Source organism: Eretmochelys imbricata, chromosome 3 (genome assembly GCF_965152235.1).
Source record: "Eretmochelys imbricata isolate rEreImb1 chromosome 3, rEreImb1.hap1, whole genome shotgun sequence".
Classification (NCBI taxonomy): Eukaryota; Metazoa; Chordata; order Testudines; family Cheloniidae; genus Eretmochelys; species Eretmochelys imbricata.
Window position 1 is genome coordinate 193,077,450 of NC_135574.1, and position 16,346 is coordinate 193,093,795.

Here is a 16,346-nt window from a genome sequence, read left to right on the forward strand (position 1 = left end):
CCCCAGCCCTCCTTCCCGGAGCTGGCTTCAGTTCAGTCTCTGTCCTGGTATCTGGAGCCTCAGCTCTCCTGAGAGAGGGCTTCTCTTCCTTCCCTCCCTGCAAGAGCCAGTTTTGCTCCTTACAGCACACTCCTGCAGCTACTTCCTCGCTACAGCTTCTCAGGCATGTGCCCTGCCTGAGGCCCACTTAGCTAAAGTTAGGCTCCCACCTGAGTTCCCTTCCCCAGGGTCAGTTTCCATATGATTCCACATAAGGAGGATTATTGGCCACATATTTTCAGATTTACTATGAAACAAGGGCTTTTCTGTCCTTAGGGAGCACCTCTATGCTTTGCCCGAGGGAGAAGGCTCTGGAAAAAGAAAAGCAAACAGGGTGAGGCAGCAAAGTAGCTTCCTACTCCGTAAAGCCTGCATCACACACACACGCCCCCCCCCGCTAGTAAAGGGTAACCCGGGGATGACAACACACTCCTGCCTTTGAGCCGATGAAGGCAAAGCCCCGCAGAGCAGCCAGGCATGCTGATGGTGCCGACACTGGACCCCAATCCCCCGCCCGCCTCTGATGGCTGCTTGTCGTGGTGCCCTTAGGAGCCCCAACCCCTAACACAAGCGCCGGGACGCTGGTTTGTGCCGCCGACTTTGTGGTGGGAGATTCCCCGGGGCTCTGGCTCGGAGGGCAGCCGCGTGGCCTTCACGTGCCCGGGCCCCCCGAGGGCCTGGCCGGGCTCGTGCAAACCCTGGTGCACGCGAGCAGGCCAGCCCCTGGGGAACGGGCAGTACAGCCACACGGGGCCGGGCCGCAGCTGGGCGGGGGGGAGTCTAGGGCGACCCTCGGGCCCCGCCTGGACGACGCCGACCCCACAAGAGCGGCAAACGCAGCTCGCAGTGGGGCGTGGGGCTGGAGGTGATGTTGCCCCAGTGCTCTCGCTATTAGAGTCCAACCTGCAACTGGGACCGGAAGCTATGTTGCCCCGGTGCGCCAATATTAGAGTCCCACTGTGCCCGGGGACCGGAAGTGACGTCTCTCAGTCACCCCCCCGCCCCAAGGGATTCCCAACGGGAACAGTGGGCGGAGGTTGCCCCGCTTTCATAGAGGGGAGATGGGGAGCTAGTGGAGAAGGGCGGGGCTGGCGGCATTGAGACTGGGGGCACTGAGGAGGGGCAGCGGTGTGGGGGTCCCGGCTGCAGTGCAGCCAGCTGGAGCCTGCACCCGCGCGGCGCCCTGGGGCTGGTGCAGAGCGGCCCGGGGGGGGGGCGGGTTCCCAGCGTCACGGCAGCTTCCGCGTTCGGCCTCGCACCACCGGCGCCTCGCTCTAGAAATGGGAAGGCGGGGCGGGCCGGGCAGCTGCTGATGGGAGTTGGAGGCAGGGGAGACACTACATCTCCCATGGTGCTACGGGGCCCGCAGTGGCTGATGGGAGATGGAGGCAAGGGAGACACTACATCTCCCATGGTGCTACGGGGCCCGCAGTGGTTGATGGGAGATGGAGGCAAGGGAGACACTACATCTCCCATGATGCATTGCCTCACTCCCCTCTCCCCGCCCCCTCCCCGCCACTGCTTCTTATTGCAGGGGCAGCCTCACCCAGTTACTGAGCTTATGGCCCCTCCCCGGCCCGGAGCCCCCCGCCCCCCTAGGGTTTGCAGGTGGGGTGCCCTGGGAGGTTGGGGTCAGGGGAAGATGGGAGGGTTGGCAGGTGGAAGGGGGCTGGGGAGCAACCCAGGCGGTGAAGGTGGCCACTCACATGGTCCCAGAATGCCGAGAGACGGGGCGGGGGGGTAATACCTGCTATTGGAACAACTTCTCTTGGGGCGAGAGACAAGCTTTTGAGCCAGGCAGGGCGGGGAAAGGTGCTCGGAGCATCGCAGCTAAATACAAGGTGGAGTCCTCTGCCCAGAACAGCAGCCATTCCAGAGCTTCTGGGGACAGCGTGGGCCCATCCACACCCGAATGACCAGCCCTAGTGCCTAACCCAGAGGTGGTGCCTCTTAGCACAAGGCCTCCAGTGGTCACTGCTCCACTGGGGGTGGTACACACAGGGCACTGCCTGGCCTAGCCACCAGGGGGCACTGCCGCAGTGGTTGTCGGGGGAGGCAATTCACACAGGCCACTGCCCTACCTGGCCACCAAAGGTCACACAGCATGCACTGTCTTATCTACCAGGGGTCACTACGGCAATGGTGGGGTGGGAATACCTGCAGGACTCTGCCGTTCCTGGCCACCAGGGGGCACTGCCACAAAGGTGTGGGCAGATACATTTAGGGCTCTGCCACGCGATGCCACTTGGGGGAAGGGCTGTCCTCCAATTGATGGAGATACCCAGAGGGCAGTGCCCCAGCTAGCCAGCAGAGGTCACGATCTCTGTGTGTGGGGGGGGGGGGATAACCAGAGGGCACTGCCTCACTTAGCTGCCCCAGGTCACTGTCCAAATGGGGGAGAAACACGCAGTGCCCTGCCCCAGCTGGCCAGCAATGGTCACTGCCTCATTTGGGGACATGTACACAGGGTACTGCCCCATTCTGGCACCAGTGGACAAGTCCCCGTTGCAGAGCAGTGATATGCACTGGGAACAAGGGTCACTGCCACAATGGGGTTGGAATAGACCCAGGGTACTGCCTGACCTGGCCACCAGGGCTCACTGCCACTATGGTGGGGGTGGGTCACACAAGTAATTGCCCTCAGTGGCTACCAGGAGTCGCTGCAGAAATGATGGGGTGTGGGTGGGGGTAATACATACAGGGTATTGCCCCATCTGGCCACCAGGGGTCACTGCTCCAACAGGGAGGCACCTCCAGGGCACTCCCTTGCCTGGCCAGCAGGGGTCACAGTGGTTGTGGTTCTTAGCATATGCGCAACCTGCCGCAAGTGGCATGTGACCAGGATTCATCACCGAATTTGGTCCGGCGGTTGGATCATTAGATTCCCTGGCCTGGGCTGGGCACTCACGGGGTGTGTGACATGCATGCTGATCTATGCCCTGCAGTGGGGGCAGTGGGGATGCACATAGGACACTCCCACACCTGGACACCACATGGAGATATACAAGGGGCACTATCCCACCTGGCCAGCAAGGGTCACTGGCCCAGTGGGAGAGATATTCACCATGCACTGCCCAACCTGGTCACCAGGGGGCACTGCAGCATGACACACGCCTGCTGAGTGTGGTGGAGCATGTCCATGTGTTATTCTGCACTTTAAGAAACAAGCCCAATGTCACAGATTAATTTTATTTACATTTGTGACAAAGAAGTTACAACCTCCACCTTGCCATGCACCTGCCCTAAGCTGGTGCAGTGTCCCTGAGCAAAGTAGCTGCCCCAGAACAGAGAGACTCAAAGGGGAAGGAGCTTTAATGGGCAGCATTGAGACGCTGCTTAGAGACCCTGGTGAGGGGCACACGCAGCATTCATACAAAATTTTATGCAAACTCCCCGCTTCATCACACATATGAGTTAAAAGAAAAGGAGAACTTGTGGCACCTTAGAGACTAACCAATTTATTTGAGCATAAGCTTTCATGAGCCACAGCTCACTGCATCGGGTGCATTCCGATGAAGTGAGCTGTAGCTTACAAAAGCTTATGTTCAAATAAATTGGTTAGTCTCTAAGGTGCCACAAGTCCTCCTTTTCTTTTTGCAAATACAGACTAACACGGCTGCTACTCTGAAACATATGAGTTGTAACCAGAGTCCATGGAGGACAAGTGTGGAAAAAAAGAACACACAGAAAATTGGCATTTCAGCACACACAGGTGAAAAGAAACAGCACAAAGTCTCCTTCCCCCACTCGACTCCCTGCCTCCTTGCTCTCGGCAAGAAAGAACTGGAACTAGGGTTCATGCTCAGGAAAACGGTGCACATCCCTGAAGGCAGCGCCAAAGCAAGCAGCAGTGCAGAAGTATCTGCCTAACATTTGAACTTTGCATTGGAAGGCCTGGCTACAAGGGGGGGCTAAGGCATATTTTGGGGTGGATATAACTCATGTGCGTTTCCCACAGGGCAGCAGTGACACCTGGTGGCCATTTATGGTAATGCACAGAGTGTTTCCCGTGGAGCAGCAGTGACATTTGCACTGGCATGGGTGGGTATGGGGGAGGGGCTAGCCAAATTTGGGGGTATTTATAAGCCACTGCACAACCTCTCCCACCACCATCCCTGATCTTACTGAGAGTATCAGCCCTCTGCTCTCATCTGACATTCCCTGGCATCTGTCTCAAAGACAGGCTGTCCTACGTCTTGGTCTCAGGCCAGAGCTGAAATTATTCTCTATCCATTCTCCCTTGCAGAAAATAAAACCCACAAAGACCAAATTCGTGGCAGAAACTTCAATGGTATGTGTCTCTGGTGCTTGCTATTCCAGAAGGACTTTTCCTACATCTCCCCAAAGCAGTCATGGCTACTCCCCCGCACAAAATCATCACCCCACACAGCATTCTATTGTCCTTTTCCCTCGCCTTCACCCCACAGGGGTTTGCCCTACCGAGAATGCTCATGTCCTCTGAAGCAAGCAAAAGGCAGTAGAGAAGAGGATGAGAATGCCGTGACCAGGGAATATCACCCAGTGATGTGGGAGGAATAAATTTAGGACTGAGCAGCTCTGCTTGCATCCAAGTTGGACAAGTTAACTACTGAGACAGGGCTGCAAAGACTGTTGTCTATGGAGAGAATTTATGTTAGTCTGGGATGGTCTTGAGGAACAGCCTTTGCCTCTAAATGGGGCACCATGACCTTGGGGGAGCCCATTCAGCCCTGTCAAGGAGTTGTAGCCAGTGATGGAGTCTTCTTGAAGTATGGTAGCTTCCTGAAAAGCAAATTTCCATTTGCTCTTACTCCACAGCTCACTGTCTGTCTTCTATCCCCTGGGATGGGCTCAAGATGGCTGCTGCTTCTCTTGATCTCTGCCAGAGGCTAGCCATTCTCTCATCTACACAATGTCATGAGGAACTGAGACGAGAGAGAGAGAACACTTGTACCCTAGGCCACCACTGGTGCAGGGAAGACAGACACACAAAATTGTCTCCTGGCTACTGCTCCTTGGAGCCCCCTTTTCTATTCCCCTCCAGCCTACCCAGTGCCTGAAATGGTCAGAACTGAAAAGGACGTATAGCTCCCACGGGTCTCTCCACACCGTGAAGTGAGAGAGACCCAGGCCTACCCGGGATGCTCTGGTCCTCTGAAGAAAGGGATGATGGAGTATGCACATCAAGAACAATGTGGTGTCCAATGATTCACATCCAGTGATGTGAAGGATAGACCAGCAATAACCAAGCATCTCTAGTTGCGCTCAGGCCTCCCTTCTTCACATTTAGTCCTGGGGAAGCTGGGGTAGGGGACAAGCCCAGACAATTACAAGCCAAAGGCAGAGCTCCTCCTTCCACAGAATGGGTCCTGCGGAAATAAGAAGCATCTCTCTGCTCTCAGGGAGGGACCTTGCTACTCAGACACTGGATAGAGAGACATAATTTTTCCAAAATTGACACCTGCTCTTCCTTTGTCCTTGTCACCACCAGACAGGACTTGAGAGCTACTCAGTGCCAACCCCCACCCCACCTCCACCCTGTTTCTTCCACTATCCATGGCACCAGTTAGTGCAGTAGCCGCCCTGCCCTATCCAGCTCAGCTCTGCCTTCTGGCCTCTGACCTGGGCACTACATTACACAATGTTACTGTTCCCACAATGCCAGGCTCCAGCTGTACTTACCTTTGTGTCCTTGGGACCTTCTAAGTCCTGAAATCAGCCCAGAGAGAAAGAAGTGAAAATTCCTGTGGGAGATTCATACTGAGCCACATTCAATGCAACATTAAGGCCATTAACTACCCTACAGACATCTGCCGCATGGCTGTGTCTGTCGAGGGGCTGACGGGGTGTGATCTCAGACAGACAGAGCTGTGCCAGGAAAAGTGCATAGTGGAGACACAGTTATACCAACAACTCTGTGCTTTTACTGTTTTAGCTTGTTTCACTGGTGGGGGTGGGGATTTACAAAGTGCCTAAATGCCTTTTGAAAATGAGACCTAGGCACTAAGTGGACCTAAATCCACTAGGCATTGCTATGCTGAGCGCAGCAGCACCTAAATACCTTTACAATCTGGGCCCACATGACTTGCCCAATATCCCGATTTTATAGGGACAGTCCCAATTTTGGGGTCTTTTTCTTATATGGGCTCCTATTACCCGCCACCTCCTGACCCAATTTTTCACATTTGCTGTCTGGTCATCCTACCCAAGGGAGTCCTCAGTGGCACAAGGAACTGAACGCAGATCTCCCATATTAGCACCCTACCCCTGGGCCAGCCTTCCTCTGCAAGGCATGCTCTCAGCTCTCTCGAGCTGTGCTGACATCCCCAGTGAGGGCTGTGTGACAGGGTCAGGCCAGATGGCTACAGGAGAGTGGGTTTTTTTGTTTTTTGTTTTTTTTCACGCTTAGTTCAGTTTTATTTATTGCTGAGTAGAGTAAAAAGACATCTGATTACACTGGTAAAAACTCAACCATAGGATTTAAATCTGTACTCAAAAAAACACTACACATGCAAAGGGAACAATATCCTGCTAATACAACTTCATTTGCTGCTGCATTTGTCTAATGTTAACAATTATAAACAGAGCAGTGCAACTAGTATTTGGAATGATCCTTACAGTGTTAGAGTGTCAGGCACAAAACTTCACTTCTCTTCACACCACTGGTTCTCTTTGCGTACCTGTGCTTCTTCCTCTTCAGTGAAGTCATTCTTGATATTGAAGGTCTTGCGAATTTCTTCTGGAGTTTTCCCCTTAATCATATTTGCAACAGTCTTGCATGTGACATCAAGCAAACCTTTAATGTCTAAGTAATTTGCAGCCAGGATAAGTTCAAAAAGTGTTCCTTGGTCTACTTTCAGGAATTCTTGGTCCCATACAGGGAAGTCATCTGTTCATTTTTCCTTGTTCTCATTGTCCTCAGGGGGAGGTGGATCATCCTTGTGGTGGGTGCACATTGGATCACCTTTTTTAATACAGCTGCATTAACATTTGGAAGAGGGGCTGGGTCATCATCTCCTTCATCGTCCATTCCTAGATCTTCCAACATAGTAGTTACAGATTGCTTTGCAATTTCAACGTCAACTTCAAAAATTTCTCCATCTGAACTCCGCAGTTTAATGGAAGGCATCACGAGACGGCGCCTGGCTCCACGTCCTTCCGCGCTGACCGAGACCCGGTGGCGTTAAAAGGCAGATATATTAGTCCCCGATTAAGCAGGTCCATTTTCCCTGGGTAAGGTAATAGGGGCAGTTCCAGAATAAGAAGGAACTTGCTGGAATCAATTAGGGCAGGCTGGCTAATCAGGGCACCTGAGTTTAAAAAGGACCTCACTCCAGTTTGTGGTGTGCGTGCGAGGAGCTGGGAGCAAGAGGCACTAGTTGCTGAGAGTGAGAAGGTGTACTGCTGGAGGACTGAGGAGTACAAGCATTATCAGACACCAGGAGGAAGATCCTGTGGTGAGGATAAAGAAGGTGTTGGGAGGAGGCCATGGGGAAATAGCCCAGGGAGTTGTAGCTGTCACGCAGGAGTTCCAGGAGGCACTCTAGACAGCTGCAGTCCACAGGGCCCTGGGCTGGAACCCGGAGTAGAGGGTGGGCCTGGGTTCCCCCCAAACCTCCCAACTCCTGATCAGACACAGGAGGAGTTGACCTGGGCTGTGGGTTCCACCAGAGGTGAAGGTCTCTAGGCTGTTCCCTGACCCACATGGTGGATCAGCAGAGACTGCGGGGATTGTTCTCCTTTTTTCCCATGCTGGCCAGTGATGAGGTTAGCTGAGTGAATGGCAGGTTTAAGCCACTAACAAAAGTGGCCAAACTGAGGGCTGTCATGAATCTCCGAGGAGAGCAAATCAGCCAATAAGCGCAGGACCCACCAAAGCAGAGGAGGAACTTAGTCACAGCTGGTATTATCTGGACACCACACTGCGCCTCCTGGACGGTGCGGGTGCCACAGACTTCACGCCACCATGACTATGTCACACAGCGTTCAGAATGCTGAGTTGTGTACCAGGAGGCCAGCGGCTCAAAGGGAGCTACAAAACCTCCCAAACAACCTCAAAGAAGTGTTCTAGACACAGAAATGTCACAGCTCTGAAGTCTGATATCCAAAGCCCTTGCTGGGCTAGTCCATTGGCATGTTCCCCTTTCCAGGGCTAGCCAGATCCTCTTGGGTCATGAGATTTTGCACCTTAAACTTGGTTCTTGCCTGTGTCATTAAGGGTGGGAGAGACAGATTCCACATTCCTCTGCAGCCTCCAAGCCCTTCACATTCTCTATCAGCTTTCCCCTCTCACTTCTGGGAGGCGTGCCACAGCTGGGGGATGGAGGCACAGCCTACATTAAGTGACTTGGTTAAGGTCAGTGAGGATGTCTGAGCCTGAGCTGGGACTTAAAGCTGCGATTCCTAAGCACCAGGCCAGTGCTCTGTCTGCTAGCCCATCCTGCCTGTCCCAAGGGGCAGAGGAAGAAATGTTTCCATGGCAGGTTGATTTAACAAATAAATTTTCTCAAAGGGTTAGAAAAGCTGGCCTGGTGATAGATAATGACAATGAATGAGCTCCATCTCCTCACAAGCTGTGTTGCCAAAGTGATGAACTTTAGCTGGTGTTGGGTTACAAATCACTTTAGTACTAAATGCGGGGGCAGTGAAATGTTGCTACTCTTATTGTATGAGTAAAGGGCAGCAGAGCTGTACTTAGCGTGTCCTGACTGACGGGGTCACCCTCAAATGAACAGAACTCACTAAGCCAGGAGCTCAAATGCAAGACTTCTGTGAAGGGAAGAGGTGATGGGGGGCAAGCGTTCCTGCCAGGAGGTGGGGGTGCTACCTGAGAGTCCTGGGCATGGTTTAACCTGCTTCTCCCCCGTGTTCAAAGCTCGAGTTAATTAAAGTTCTAGTCGAAGTCTTTTGTGTTGTTAAGTGATCACTAGAACTGGAGTCACTTGTTGTGGGACAGCATTTCTGTCCAGCCTGCTTCAGCAGGGTGGGGACGTTTACCCCCTGAGAGCTGGGTAGAACCTCAAGAGACTGACCTGCATGGGTTACGGCAGAGCAGCAGGTGGCCGTAGAAGGCGAAAGCGTGCAGCAAGGCAGCCAGGGGAATGAAGCTGATGGAGTGGCCAGCAGAGCAGCGGGCGGGGTGGCGATGCCAGTGTAAGTGCATAGAGCATGGAGCAAGCAAGGTGCCTTCCTCCCTCCCCCCCACCAGGTGGGAGGTGAACTCACACAGATGCACCTCTGAACTCTGGGGCCTCTCTGACCAAGGAAGGACAACCACTGTGGGTGGGGTGTGGTGAGGGAGCAGAGAGGGACATTGTAAAGGATCCTTTGGTTGTTGAACTCAAGAACCTGAGGCAAAAGACACTGCCCAGCATAGTCTGGGGTGGGGCTTTTGCTCATGGTTGAATCCTGCTTGTGGCGTTTTCCCTAATTAATGCTCAGTGACTTCCCTCCTTTCATTAAAAGTTTCTTTTCTACACTCAGACTCTGTGCTTGCAAGTGGGGCAGTATTGCCTCTTAGAGGCACCTAGGGGCGGTGTGTAATTTTCCCAGGTTACTGGGTGGGGATTGAGCTAGTTTTGTGTTGTATAGTTGAAGAGGAACCCCTAGATATTGAACCTGGCCCTGGTTGCTGCCGACTCCACCTGGCAGAAGGGTTACATGATGTTTTACCCAAAGCATTACGCTAATATAATGGGTTATAAAGAGAGCATGTTGCCTAGTGGATAGAGCAGTAGACAGGGAATCAGGGCAGCCTTGGTTCTAGTCCTGTCACTGGACTTTTGCAAGTCACGCCCTATCTGTGCCTTGGTTTCCCCATCTGTAAAATGGCAGTAATGATACTGATCTCCTCTGTTAAGCACATTGAGATCTACTGCTGATAAGCTCTGATCCCGGTAGCTTGTTCCCTTGGTGACAGATAACTGGGTGTTCCTCTGCATCCCCAGTTCCAGGCATCCATTCTCCTCAGCTGTAAAATGGGTACCCTGCTGCTTATGTTTTCCTGTCTAGAAACTCCCCCCCACCCCCGGAGACTAACACTCAATCTAGTGAAAAAATCTAGTGAAGGTGAAAAAACCCCAAGGTCATGTCAATCTGAGCTAGGACAAAATTCCTTCCCAACCCCTAATCTGGTGATCAGTCTGAGCCTGAGCATGTAAGAAGGACCCACCAGCCAGGCATCTAGACAGAGGATTCTCTGTATCACCTCAAAGCACTGGTCAACCCAATCTAGTGTCCCATCTCCAGCTGTTGTCCATCCCTGATACTTCAAAGGAAAGCAAAAAATGAACAAACAAAAAATCCCAGAATACAATTGTGCACTGGGGAAAAAAATTCCTTACTGAGCCCTGCAGGTAACTGGCTGAAAGCCTGAAGCATGAGAGTTGATTACAGTCAATATCTTAGATAGAGGGGGTGTATGGAGATGGATAGATAGATAGATTAGATAGATAATGACAATGAATGAGCTGCATCTCCTCACAAGGTCCCAGCTCTGCGGTGTTTCCCTGGGAGGCCTCCCCACCCTGCTGTTACACTGACCTAATGAACCATGTGGGGAGCGTCTTTTACCCACAAATCCCCTCAGTGCTGCCAGCAGACTGCTCCCTTGAGGAAAAGCCTTGGTCCTCCTGCCCAGCTTGTGGGAAATGAGCACCAAACCCTGCAAAGTCTCCTTCTCAGCCCTGCAAGGGACACGAATGTGTTTGTTTATCTCATGACTACATCCTAAATTCCCAACCCGTACAGCATCTAAAAGGGCCCTCAGGGTGAAAAGCAGCCCCCCAGCCCCATTAATAGTGCCTGGAGCCAGCCTGGCCCCCAGGGAGGGGTTCTGCAGCCTAGAGTTGTGGGGCAATCCCCTCTTTCAGGATGGTTCACAGAGCCACAGCAGCAGCAGCCCCAGGGCGATGGGGACAGAGGGGGTTTGGATCCAGAGCGTGAGACCGTCCTACAGTCGTGGGGCTGGGTCCGTAGCCTGGTCTCTGAACCTCTTCCCAGCACAATGGGGCGCGATGGGCAGATGGAGCCCGGACGTACCTGCTGACAGCATTTCTGACACCCTAGAGGGGAACGAGAGACAGAGCAGAGTCAGTGCCCTGGGACCAGCCCAACCACTTCTGCCCCAGATGGGTCCCTCTGCTCTCTCAGCCCCAGCCCTGCCTGCTGGGGAACTGCTCATTCCCAGGCTTCCAAAGCTTTGGGTTCATGTTTAAACTGAACTGGGAGTCTCTTGGCTTTGTAATGACTGGGGTTTGGCTGGGGTTTCTAGCAGGCATGGGTGGGGGGTAGCATAGGCCGGGGAAGGCTGTGCCTCCCCAAACAGCCTGGCATGGCCCTGTCCACGCTCCACCTCCAGGCTCCCTCCTGCCTGCTTCCAGTTCCCTTCCTGCTCTGTTGTCAGTGGCCGAGAGGCTGGGGGAAGCAGGCTGGGGCCGGTGCACAAGGCCCCAGGGCTGGAGGTGCTGGGGCTGGGGGCGCTCCGGCCACATCGCCTGCCCGTCCGCCCTGCGCTCTGGGACTGGAGCTGGGAGGGTGTGTGGGGGGGGGGGGGCTGGCAGCAGTGTGTGGGGGGGGGGCGTGTTTTGGGCTCTAGTGGGGGAGGGGGAGTGGAAGGGGCGGGGCCTCAGCCAGAGGGGGAGGGACCAGGGGCTAGCTTCCCCCAACAGCTCGTTCACCTGGAGGGCCTATGAGAGTCAGGTGCCCAAGTCCCATGGGAAGTCAGGGGGCACTGGGGGCTCCTTGGTCTCTTTGAAACCCAGCAAACCCAGAGGTAGAGCAGTGTAGTGGCTGTGGACACTGAGCTGGGAATCAGGCGGGGTGAAAGTGAGCGGGTACCGGTAAGAAGCCGGCACCAGCCCGTACGGCACCAGCCACGGCAGCACTTTAACGTCCCTGCCTCTTTTGCCTCCCCCGCCAGCAGGGTCCATGCCGGTAGGGCTGCCGATGGCGGGGGTGGGGTGGGGGGCAAGAGGGCAGCTGCCTCGGGGCCGGCCATTTAATAGGGCCCGGGGCTCCCGGCCACCACTGCTGCTACTACAGCAGCGGCCAGAGCCCCAGGCCCTTTTAAATCACCGCTGGAGTCCCGGGCGATGGGGGCCAAGCAGCAGAGATGGGCTGGCAGGGGAAGGCTGACCCCCCCAACCCCGCCCCTTCCACCGGAGGCCCCTCCCCTTCCGCCCATCAGTCCCCCCATCAGTAAGAATTTATTATTACTTTCACCCCTAGAATTAGAACATCTGGGTTCTGACACCCCCTCTGCCACTGACTGGGGACAAGTCCCTGTTTGCCTCAGTTTCCCCTCCCACCCTGCATCTGCCTGGTCTGTTCAGAGTGTGAGTCCTTCAGGACCAGGCTGGTCTGTGTAGTGCCTGGTACAATGGGGCTCTGATCCCAGCTGAGGCCACCAGATGCCACTGTGATGCGAGTTAATGGAACAACAAACTGAATATCTCCCAGGGGCCAGATCCTCAGAGGAGCTGAGGCACCAACACAAACAGCTGGTTTGTGGAGATGCTCAGCACCGACCCAAACGTGTTGTCATGGCTACAGATCAGCTGCCCTTCTGACCCCGACCCCTTCTATGGGTGCGCTAAGGGAACATCTACACTGTGAAAAAAGACCCGCGGTAGCAAGTCTCAGAGCCTGGGTCCACTCACTCAAGCTCGTTCTGCAGTGTAGACGTTTGGCCCAGGCTCTGAGACCTGGCAAGGGGGGAGGGCTTGAAGCCTGGGCTCCAGCCCAAGCGGGAAAGTTGACATGGCTATTTTTAGCCCAGTAGCACAAGCCTGAGTCAGTGGAGCCAGGCTCAGAGACTCCCAGGTGTAGATCTGTTTTTGCAGTATAGATGTACCCTGAGTGACCCAGACAGCTGTAAAGCCTCATGCCTTTAGTTGCCTGGGTGGGATCACATCGTTCTTCCAAGCTCAGACCAGGTTTTAGGTTCCAGCACCCAGTGGCTCAACAGTGCTTACGCAACAGGTCCAGCTGGGTTTGGTACCCGCAGTTCTGCTCTCGGAAGCTTGGCCAGTGGTGGATACAGCCTTAATTACCAAAATTCTGTCTACAATTATCAATAGCAACAAAGCAGAACATAAGGGGAAAAGTTCCAAAGGCAACAAAAGGCCTAGACACTTCTGTCTTCCCTAACAGCTCAGCCCCCTTGGCAGGGAGCCCGGGCACGGCTGACATGCTCGAGTCCCGCCTCTGTAGTCTGGATTTGCCATGCGTGAGTCTTCCTGAACTCCAGCCAGGGGCCTATTGTTCTTCTGTTTTCTGAGCCTGGTTAAAGCCGTTCGGGCAGCTCAGCAGGAACTAGGACATCATAGTTGCGGATGTGTGAAGTGAGAGGGTGTTGTCCAGGCTATTGTCCTGCCCCTGCCGGCACATAGACAGAGCCTCAATGAGTGAACTCGTTACATGCATTCACCAGCCATTGCAATAGCCCTGTCAGCTCCTGACCCCAGTCAATCCATCTCCCTGGCTGAGCATGTGCCGGGGCTGAGCATGTGCAGCCCTGACACTGGCCTTCTCTGGGAAAAGGGCAGCGTTATCCCTCTCCGGCTCTCTTGCCACAAGGTGGCAAACACCAGTCCAGAGGCCTTAGCCTGTGCCAATCCCTCCTGTAGGTACATGCCCAAATTCAAGAACTGCTCATGTGATTCGTTCCAAGCTCATGTAATTCTCCAATGGCCCACAATGTACCCACTTGGGGATGCCACCCCTTGTGTGGGGGGAGGGGGCAAAACTCTGGCTGATGGTGGATGTTCAGCTGAGGCCTTCACTAGGTTCCCCATGGTTATTGCTGCCCCTTTGCCCCTCATGGCAGGGCCATGCAGTCTGCGCTCCAGCTACCCTGCTCCAGAGCTCACCCCTGCCCCAGAGCTCACATAGGATGTCGCTCGCCTGCCCAACATGGCGCTGCCAGGCACCCACCCCTGGGAAAAGGAGCCTGGCCAAGGCATTGAGCCTTGTGACGTTCCCTGGTGTTATCTGGACCGGTGATCTACTAGGTCACTCCAATCCTTGACTCTGGGAGCCAGCCTTAGTTCTGAGAACCCCCACTCCTGGGCTGTTCCTGCATAGCCTCTGGCATGTCAGCTGCTCCCAGCTACGGGAGTGAGCACTTTTGGCCAGCCGCTGCTTGGATTGTGCAACCGAATGACACTAGCCAATATCTCCGGTCCCAGACACAACCCTAGGAACCTCCATCTTGCAGTTTTTCAGATTTTTCAGGGGAGTTGTTGGACAAAGGGAGGAGGGGTGGTTCAGATTTTGGGGGGGTTCCCTCATTTGCAGAGGCAAGATGAAAAATGAAAGAAGATTGAGAAAAGGGAAGTCAACGTTTTCCCTAAAGACCTCTGAAAATTGAAAAAAGGCAAAGTAAGTGTTCCTCTTTTAAACCCACAAAGTAAAAGCAAAAACTTAGCATTAGCTCAACCTTGACGCCAGTTATTCTGCCGTCCTGATTCTGCAGAGAGCTGTGTGTGCTCTACTCCCAGCAGAGTCACTCAGGGAGGCCACCCTGTCACATCTCCCAGAAGTGTCTACATCTACACGGATTGCTCTGCTGTACCTCCTACACCCACAACTACACCCAGGAGAGCTCCATAGAGCCCACTCTGCAGGTGGCCTCTTAGCTTTCCCTCTCACTACTCCCAGCCAGAAAAGCGGCACACAAAATTGTTGAGGAGGTGGCAACTGGAAGAGCTCCCGTGCTAGAGAAGGTGGCCCCACCAACAGGCATTCCTACACTACCTCCCCAAGGTAGCCTACGCATTTCAACCTGCCATGATCTCAGGCAACCTCAAGCTTCCCTTGGAGCCTTTCACCACCACCCAGGCAACCCTCATGCTTCTCATCACTGAACCCTCCCATCCAAGCACCTTCTACTACCCACCCTAAACATCTCTTCACCTCACTTCCCTAGAGCCTCCACCCAATCATTCAGCCTACCTCACAGCAATGACCCTCACATCTCAGCAGCTGCCCCAGAAAACTCATCCCACCCACCGCTCAGCTATCTTTCCTTCTCACCTACCCTAGGGAAGAGGCTACATGTGTGAGCATAAGGAGGACTTTTTCCACTCTATTTCTGGGGAGGGCAGGGAGAATAGGCTATTACACACACACACACACACACACACACACACACACACACACACACACACACACAGAGCTAGGGTGGGGAAGGAAGTCAGTGAGTTTTCTGTCCTCCGTGAGAAGTATCACACATTTCTGCTCAGAGGTTGGTGAGTTTCTTGTGGTGAATGTATCTGAGTTTTTGCCCTAATTTCCACATTTCCATCTGATGTGTGATGTGCCTCTCCATCTATGACTCCTCTCCTACAGCAGTCTAGTTTCCAAGGGTGGGGCTGCTAGCATGAGTTTGTTTCACAACGAAGCAGAATGTGGGTCTGAAGTCAGTGGTTTCACTTGCCACAGAGGAGAAATACATAGAAGTGACAAGTATGTGGCATTAGGGGTATGAGTATAATTAGCAAATTTATATACTAGTCAGATTCACTGTAGGAAACACAGAAGAAGTGGGCTTTTTAAGAGACAAAGAAATAGATTCCATGTAGAAGTCATGATTCAGTGGATGCTATCTTGTTCCTATTCTGGATTTAGGCCAGCTGTATGCCACATCTTCATCAGATCAAGAGATCTTCCAAGTGGGGTGTTTAGTCAGAAAGGGGCATTTTTAATTAATTGCATCCCAAATGGAGATTCTACAGCCCTGACACTGACTAAAATTAGAGCTGTTTCAAGGTGCAAAGAATATTTCACACCTTTGATGGAATAAGAGATTGAAGAGGCTCCTGCATGATAGAGCACACATCTTTCAGCATATATCCCAATATAAAACAGTGTGAGGACTGCGGTGTGCTTTTGGGGCATGGCCTGCAAATATTGTACCCATTAAAATGCATGGTATCTTGAGGCAGATATAACCCTGCTCCCAAATGTTATGTGCAATTTAAAGGGAAATTGCATTCATGCATCTCAGATTAGCATTGAAATTTCAAAGAATAAGCACATCTCACGGAATAATCTCTGAAATACAATTGAATACACAGAGACATTGATATTTGGTGTCATCTTTTGACAGATCAAGCATTGGGATACCCCAGAAGGGTACAGTTTTCTAACGATATACAATACATTTGACTCAAGACTCAAGTTCACCCATAACCAGCCTTGGTTAGAGGTCCTCCTGCACTCATGCATCAGCAATGTTAACTTCAGGTTTGAACGGTAATCTTCTCAACAAAGCTGGGTAACAAGCTGCTTGGATTTCTCTGGATAGCCATGAAAATGTTGAGGCT

At 53.2% G+C, this 16,346-nt stretch overlaps 1 pseudogene; it reads right to left on the reverse strand.

Moving 5' to 3' along the window:
• Nucleotides 1-6,411: 6,411 nt before the first annotated feature.
• Nucleotides 6,412-7,173, reverse strand: LOC144262303 (S-phase kinase-associated protein 1 pseudogene; annotated as a pseudogene).
• Nucleotides 7,174-16,346: the final 9,173 nt, after the last annotated feature.